Genomic DNA, 9,044 nt, shown 5'->3' with positions numbered 1-9,044 from the left:
TCAAGACCAAAGAGGTATTATGTAGGATATTTAATCAGTAGTGACAATTTTCCAAATTCACAAACAAGAAGTTAGAACTGCCACAGAGAAAAAAGGTTCTCTCCAAGATAAAATTCTTTTTTAATGGCCGATCCGTGACTTTTATGGGTAATAAATTTAGTCCGAGATGCGGTCCTGGTTTCCTTAAGTTTGTTCCACTGTTGTAACATTCGTGATCGTAGAGGTAAAAAGGGTGTATAAAATGAGGTTCTAACTACCTCGACTAAAGTTGTTGTCGGCGGGAAACAGACTTCCCACGCGCAAATAGGAGTTGGCTGCTTCAAGTTCTTTTCCCCAGGTCATTTCTTTTCGCCTGCGTCACAGACAGACAAAACCGCCGGTATAGTGACGCATCCGGCTGCAACGCCGGCTATTTTTTTGTGGAGTACGCCAATGTCTTTGTCATGGATACAACTGTATCTTCTATATACTCAATCTGTCTCAACAGGTGTAGTCTGCTATAGCCTTTTAATTTTATTATATCGTTCCCTAAATTACTGTTTTTATATACATAATACATGTATGACTAATACTAAGGCCCGTTTTAAACGTTGCATTTTACATGTGCCGAATCTAATGCAATGTTTTATTTAATTAATGCAACAGTTTCTATCATGGTTAAGTAGCCCTGCTGATTTTGACAATGTTACTGTCACCAAAGGTGCCCCAAGCTCAGTGTGAGCATGGCCGACAAAAATATAAGAATTTGTATGGGAATTCCAATAAAAAGCTTAAGAAGATAATTATATGAAAAAATTCTCAATTAAAAAGCCTAACCTTATTGCCAACGTGGGTAACTTCCTTCCTGTGTGGTTATTTTCCAGATCCGACGCGATTTGAGCCATTTGTCAATTTCGTGGTTGTCAACGCTTATAATAAAATCCCAAGGCTGGAAACTAAATTCTCAGGTGCCACCAATTTGAGTCAAATATTCCTAGATAAAATGTTCCCATTGTCACAACTCCACATCACAATCAACTGACAAAAATTGAACTTTCATCTCAACCCACCATCAACGCAATAGCAGTCCTGCGAGCGACCTCAGGCGGTAATATTGCAGGAAAACAGCTTTCTAATTTAAACGTACGCTTCCACACAACAATGGCCACGGCTTCGACCGTTGATAACAAACTGAGCCTTACCGGGGTGGCAGACCGTAGTTTTGTCAACCGCAAATTTCTTTATTTCCCTGGGTCCAGACATGACTGCATTTACTCAAGCTTTCAATGAATCAACATGCAAATAAACTTTGTTCTCGTAGGATGTTGTGCTTCGAATATTTTGTGCGGAGTGGCTGGACTTACCGAAGCCAGTGAAATTTTATTGTTAGCATCTGAGAGAAAACAGTCGTGTTGGTAGACCCAGGGGACAGAATAAAAAAAATTGCGGTTGACAAAATACGGGAGCAAATTTTATTTGCATAAGTAATGTTAATTCCTTGAAGGCTTGATAAATACAGTTACGATCGCGATGAGCCTACTACGTACAAGTCCTATTAACTAGTAAAAGCGGCATGAATGTATTATTCAGTTTCTTTTATCAATTAGAGGTCAAAATGCTGTTTTCTTAGACATTGCGGGATAATTCGAGATGCAGGACTGCAACTCCGATTGCCTAATTATTTTGTCCTCGTTGCCGTGGTTGCCGACGCCAACTATAATGTGAGCCCTGCTTGGATCGGGTTTTGACGACCACACCTCCAGTGAGAGACACAATCATTGCGATTTGTATTATTCAGTTTCGCTCGTCAATTAGAAGTCGAAATCCTGACATGTAACTGAATGTTTTTTAGACTATCGTCGGAGAATTTGAGATAAACTTGTAATATGCAAATGGCCAGTGTGAAATAATAATTGCCGTTTCTTAGCCCTGTGTCCGTTTCTCAGTTGTGTTTGAAGAAAAGTTGTTAGCAATTTACATATGTAATTCTTTTTTCACATCAAAACACTTCACGATGCTCTCCGCCACGTTTTTGTTTAGTTTTCATAGCACGGTTTTGCTTTTGACGGATTACATTGTAGTATTGAAAAATGAAATTTAGTTGAAGTTGCGTTTTACATCAAGTATTTATTGACATGTGTCTGATTGCAACAGCATTGTTCTGAAGTCAACCATTGCCTAACACATGAACCTAACACTGGTAATTTTTTTTTTTTTTTTTAGGTATTCAAAAGCGAGTGGTGGGTGGGTATTTTTGAAACAGCAATAGGGATACACAAGGTACGCATTAGAGAAATCTGTTTTAACGTATACAAATTCTCCTAAGAATGATCGAAATGATAGACACATTTTTTTTGTGCCTCGTAATAGAAACTCAAAACATGGAATTGCTGTTTGCTGTTTACTGAATGAACAAATTTGATTCTGCAGCAATACGAATTTTTCCGGGGTACAAGATCTGTATCGGGGCAACCGTAGAAAACCAGTTATAAGACACCATGAAGAGCAGGGTTTTTTTTTTCTTCACAAATATTGCTTAACACAATACGCAACTCTTACAACTGACTCTGGCGATGGTGGTGAAGACCCCTATGTGGAGGTCTCTAAACATCATCTATGTTTAAAATTTTAACCTGCGTATAATGGGTAGTCTGCTGGCAGCCGGATTTTTCTCGAAGGGTCACTAGGACGAGCGCCTAGTCATCGCAAACTCGAAAGGACGGTATGGCGTTGGCCGTGTAGAGAAGAAAACGAGACAAGGGTGGTATGGCCGAGAAAAACAGACTGCCAGCGGTCTATATAATGGGTATTACTTTATTCAAGTAACGTGTCGTTTTTCATTGTTAATAAGATGGTATTGACAGCGATGCTTGTTGAAAAGTAGGTAAAAGAGAACGTGCCTCCTTTACAAGACAACGGGAGTAATAAGAATTACTTCAAAAAAGATGAAATCTGGCAAGCATTCTGTAACAGTTTTCCTATGACTCCAAACGACCAGAAGGATATATTTTTCTCTCACTTTGGAACAGCCTTAAAAAAAATTGACAGTGTGACTGTCGTTAGAAAAAAATTTTAAAATGTAGGATACCAGGGGTTCCTTTTGAAGTGTCTAGCCCAAGTGAATAGCGAAACAGTTGTAAATTGGGCCAATTGCAATTTAGCCCCAGGCTCTTCAACTGATATCGTTGATAAAGAATGTCTGTGGCAAAGTTTCCGAGGATTTATGAAAATGCGTCTGTTGGAGCAACACCGTGAGCTTTTCTTTTCCTTGTTTGGACGTGATGTCGTCAGCAAAGGGCACCTCACTACAGTGTCTTTACCGAAGAGAAAGAAGAAATATTACATCGGTATCAAGATCATCGAACGACCAACCTCCAATATGACTGAGATCAGAAACAACGCCGAAGAATGTTTTCAAGCAGAGCAATTGGGTGCTATTGGCGAAATTAAAGCGAAGACTGGTGGCGAGAGTGTTCCAGGTTCCCAGTACTGTGACGACAAAGGAAATGTATGCTATGGTACGAAAACGATCACTTGTTCTCCTGAGAAACAACCTGTACTAGAATTCGTGTACAATGATGAAAAATTAGTAAGCGGCAAAGATAGCGACGGTGACGATGACAACAACACCATTTTGGAGGATGATCTAGTCACAGAGCGGTCGCGAAATTCTACATTTTTCGCATATTGATAATGACAGTATTAAAAGCATAGCGGAATTTTGGAAGCGTAAGTATTGCGGACTCTATCACAAGCAATGAAGAAGTGGACAGTACTTTGATGTCGAATCCCTCAAATAAAAGTGATGCAGTCCAAATATCAGATTCACCTCCCTTTGGAGACGATTCTCGAAGTGATGATGTGGAAAAAGAGGCATTATTTCAACGTTTTCACAAAAAAGTCAATCGCTTGGTTTTTTTATTTTTTTTTTATTTTTTATTTTAATTAATTAATTAATTTATTTATTTATTTGCGGGACAATCACTTACACTACATACAGTACTAATACTTTACTTACATGCATACACTCAATACATAAATTACAATGCAATCACACTGATTAGCTTATTTACAATGCAATTTTCTATTATAGAAAAATTACACGTATACATACAAGTTACAAAACTGTTACATTTCTTTTAAATACTCTTTGTTTTTTTGTTTTATAAAATTACTACTTTTTTGAAAAAAAAAAAGGATATATAAGTGGATAGAGCTAAATAAAAGATATGAAATTAAACGTAAATTAACCTAAACATCAACAGCATATAAAATTACAGTAAAAAAACCCACGTGCGATAAAATTTCGGAAGTTCTTTTTTTGCAGTCGCGATCTCTTTTAGGATTTCAAGTTTTCCTGTGATGAACAGTAGGAAATTTTGGAAATCTAAGACATCTCCGCGAAGGCTTGTGCAGAAAAAGCGATATTTGGCTATCAGTAGACTATAATTTAGGACTTGCCAATGCTTTGTCCTATCATGCCAGCCATATAGTATGTGACTTGTGGACTTGTGGATAACGTTATTAAGTCAATCGCTTGTTGCCGAGAAATCTACCAGGAAAGCCGAAGAGTTTTAAGGAGTACCTGGAAGTGATTTTCGAAAACAGCAATTCAATGGATATGGAACAAATGACCATCCAGAAGTGTAGTAAGAGCACGGCCAGCTTCTACGACTGCCAGCTTAGAGCACTTGTGGCTGCATCGTTCCCTCCAGTGAAGGTTGGCCAGCTGGCAGGGAAGGATGTGACTGTCACCTTTGAAGGAGACAAATTCCCGCAGTTTAGCCAGCTCCATAAAAGTTCTTTTTTATGCGAGGTTTGCATCCCTTACCAGAAGTGGGCCATTGAACATGGTAAGGCCCATCCTCGCCTAAGGTGTAGAACCCAAGCTTCATTGGATGCCATTATGGCAGGTACCGCCACATTGAAGTTTACAGGTCTAATGCAAGTCAGAGAACACGCCAATTCTGAGAGCCACAGACACGCAATACAATTTTTCGCCGCAACAGATGACACCACATATTTCTTAAGAGAGTATCCCCAACAACAATCTTTGGATGGTAAGAGAAAATCAAATGCTCAACAGTCTATCCGCAAGTTCTTCTGTCCTTTAAACGAGCAGAGACCTCCGGATCGTTTTCAGCAATCTGAGAAAGGAAAAGTTGCGTGCCATCATCTATGGGATCCGGAGGTCGTTAAACTCTTTGCCGATGAGCGCCAAATCAGACGCCTGACAGCAAAATCCATCTTCCAGAGCCAAGTCAATAGGGGTGAGATCTCATGCTTTCGCACCATGGAAGGACACGAAAAGTGTCGTGATTATAAAACCTGGAGGGATGTGCATCCCGTGGACGCGAAAGAAAAGGCCAACAACAGCTTCCGGTCTATTTATGTGCCAATGAGGTGCACCATAGATCTCTATGGCCGAAGTGTGGAAGTTGATGGCAGCATTAAAAGTATTGAACCACCTTGTACTGGTGAAGCGTTTTCTCAAAATGAAAGTCCTTATACATGCAGCAGCTGCTGCAAGCAACTGAGGGAATTAAAAGATCTTATGAGGCACAGAGAAAAAGGACAGTTAAAAGGTATACAGGACAGGATTGGAATTTGTGGGTTCAACCAACGTTACGCCAAAAGACATGAACTACAAAGTGCTCTTAAGACTGAGACGAGACGAAGAAAGGAGGCAGAAAGAAACGTTATGGATCTTTCCAGAGTCAAGCTGTCCTCAAATGAGTGGGAAAGATGTTTAATGGATGCGTGTCTGAGTTGTGAAGAGGAAAAATTGATTCTCGATCTTATCCGGCTGTTCAAAATGGGCGTATCAGATTCAAATCCAGTGCAAATTACTGTGATCGGAAATTTAACGTCAAAGCTTCCTGGAGCTGATAAAGGATATAAGTGGTTTATTCAGAAATGAACTTGGCTCCACTAATTACTCATTGTTAGCTGACATGTTTGGATTGGCGGGTAACACTACCGCTTCAACTCACAGGAATGAAGAACGACTTGATGCAGGAATTAATCATAAGGTACTCGAACACGCAGCACATCGTTACAAAGGTTTCCCAGTAAATGAGGCTAGTTACGGGGCTCGAAGCTTGAGATTCCTTCAGCCGCATTCGGGAGAAGTTGTCATTTTACGGAAAGGTTGGACACCTGACGTACAAAACTGGAGAAATGAGATCGTCAAAATTCCGCCTAGAGAACCTTCAAAAGGGGACAAAGATGATTTTGATGCTCTTAAGAGATTGGTCAACCAACTCCTCGAAAGTCACCAACTTGCAAAAAATGTCTCCATCCACAACTTTACAGCCTTGGCATCGTTTGACAAGCCAGCACTGATCTACTGTTTGTGGCCAACCATCGACAAAGGTTACAGAGCAAGTCATCTCTTGAGATATTGGGAGGAGTAAGAGACCTTTGCTACTACACAGAGTCAGGGAATGTCCGTAAAGTGCCTATAAATCTTTTGACATACTCCACTGATTCTGCTGGTTTCTCATTATCAGCTGCTCATAAGTTGATGAAGCCAACGAAGCAAGAAGTAGAAGATGGTGTAGTTTTTCTGGGATTAGGATTACAAGGAGAAAGATTCGTTGCCCCGTACTACTGGCACCTTCCTGCGATAGCTTGCCTTGACTACGACCATGAACAGAGATTGTTCCTCAAACACCTGAAGTACGAAACAAGAGAGTTGACATTCTGGGAAGAAGGCAGAAAGACTATAATACTGGCAACAATCCAACATCTCCGCGATTTAAAAGATCGCTGCCAGAACTTGGGATTGGATTGTGGGTTTAATGCTACCGACCTTCTCTTAATATATTTCTGCGATCAGAACTCAGATGCATGCGAAAGGCTTTTCACAACCCACATAGCAGATCTTCTTGATGAACACACCCCAGGGTCTGAAGCAACAAGCTTGTACATCAGAGCCGTTTGTGGCCTCATTGAGCCATTTCGAAGGGTAGCCTTTGGAACAACAGCAGAAGTTCAAGAGTCTGTCTCGAGTGCCATCATTATTCTCCGTCTATGGAGAAGACTTTTGGAGCTACAAAAGATGCCTTTGAATTCCAAACCAGGTGCTAAGTCTGACCCATCAAAACGGGGTAAATTCCTTACAAATGGATGCAACATGACAGCAGAGATTCTATTTGCTGCTGCTTCACTTTACCTGCTTGCAATGTTCTTGTATTTTAAACACCTTGGTCTCTCTGCAAGTTCTCTGTACAATACAGGTACAATGTCAACTGAGAGAATCATCAGCGAGATTCAAGGGAAGACCACTGAAATTCAGTCTTTGCATGCTCAGCCGACCTTTGCCGATATGTTAGATAAGAGCTCAATGGTTCAGTTCAACATCAACGCCAAGCAGTGCCTCGCACAAGCTGGAGCGAAAGTAAAACAGTCATCCAACAGGAGGCAAAAAGCCTTTGCATTTTCTAAGTCCACTCTAAGTGAAGGAGGATCATACAATTACCCACCCGAGTATAAAGCTTTTCTTGGGAAACAGAGGCAAGCTCATTTTCGGGGTGTTAGAACTGGCCAGTTGTTGTTTGAAAAGTACATGCCACTTGAGGCGGTACAGCTGCTGAAAGAAAGCGACTACTGGGAAGTTCCATACCGCTTTCATCATCCTGTTGGTCTGCAGTTCATAGATGGAGACTTGCCATATGACTTCAACATGTTGGACAAGACCTACGCCTCTGTCAAAGACTGTTTCTGTGACCTCGAAGAGGACTTTGAGAATTCGAATGCCGAGTACGAAGGTGTTAACGAGAAAAGGGGAAAAGAAGGCAAAGAAGAAGAAGAAGAATACAAAGAAGAGAATTTCGAAGGCGAAGAGGAAAGAGAAGGATCTGATAGAGGAGGAAATGCCCAGAAATGGAAAATTTCCAAATCCGTTGGTGGAAAAACTACATTTACGCGATGTCGTCAGAAACGTCATTGGGCTGCAAAGTACCTTCCGGGAAAGGCACCTCTCGACCCAAAACATGATACCATCAAATTTTCAAATGTGGCCTTAAAATCGTCTTTGAAGGGGCAGAAGATTTTTGATATCATTCGCGTTGAGGTAATCCAAACATGCAAAGACGGCGCAGATGTATCAAGCTTCCAGTTGAATGGTGACTTGTCCATCAGAGTGCGTTTCTCTGTTTATCAACAATCTGCGTCTGGTGATCTGTACCATTCACAGTCTTCCTTGGGACTAACACAATGGAGAGCATCATCTTCCATACTCGGTGCTGTTGAACTTATTCCTGTCGGCAAAAACAGCGCAGGGTGCTATAAGCTGCATGAGGCATCCAAGAAGCTACTAAATGAAATGGGATTTGTCAGCAGGGAGATGTTAAATTAGACGAAATGGAAGAAGCTTCATCTGAGACAAACATGGATGAGCAATAAGGAGATCCTTTGCCTGAAGACTTTTACGAGATTGAAGATGTCTTGCAAAGACGTTTGTGCAAGGACTCTTTGACGTACGAGTACAAAGTTCGCTTCAAGGGGTATCAGTCCGATGAGGACATGTGGCTTCTAGCGTCGTATTTTAACAGAGCAATCAAATTTGAATCAACATCTTTATTTGGAAGAAAGAGAAAGCACAAGATCGACCCCGATGCTGCTCGAGTTATTTCAAACAAAAGGAGAAGAACTTGTACAGAGGAATCAAAGGAGGGTATAAAGAAGGGAAAAGAGATGACTCTAAGAGCACCTTATTTTCGCAAGGACGAAATGCAAGAGACCAAACCGGTTAATGCTCACGAGGGAAAACCTGGCTATTCTACCTTATCTACGATGCAAGACAGCGAAACTGACACCACAGAAAGTCAAGACACTGCACCTAAAAGCTCAAAATCAAGGCCTTTTCAAGTAATGGTTAGCAGATCAGATTCTCCCAAGAAACAGCACGAGACCATGGATCAACAGTCCAGGAAGATGCCGTGTAAAGTCGCTGAAGACGATAAACTGCCACGCCAAAAGAAGAAGAGAGGCTCACGTTGCAACAGCAAGAAAAACGCTGATGACAACAAGACATCACCCAAAGAAAGGAAAGAGGGACC

This window comes from Montipora foliosa, chromosome 1 (assembly GCF_036669935.1).
Source record: "Montipora foliosa isolate CH-2021 chromosome 1, ASM3666993v2, whole genome shotgun sequence".
NCBI lineage: Eukaryota > Metazoa > Cnidaria > Anthozoa > Scleractinia > Acroporidae > Montipora > Montipora foliosa.
Note: the sequence above shows the minus strand (reverse complement) of the source record.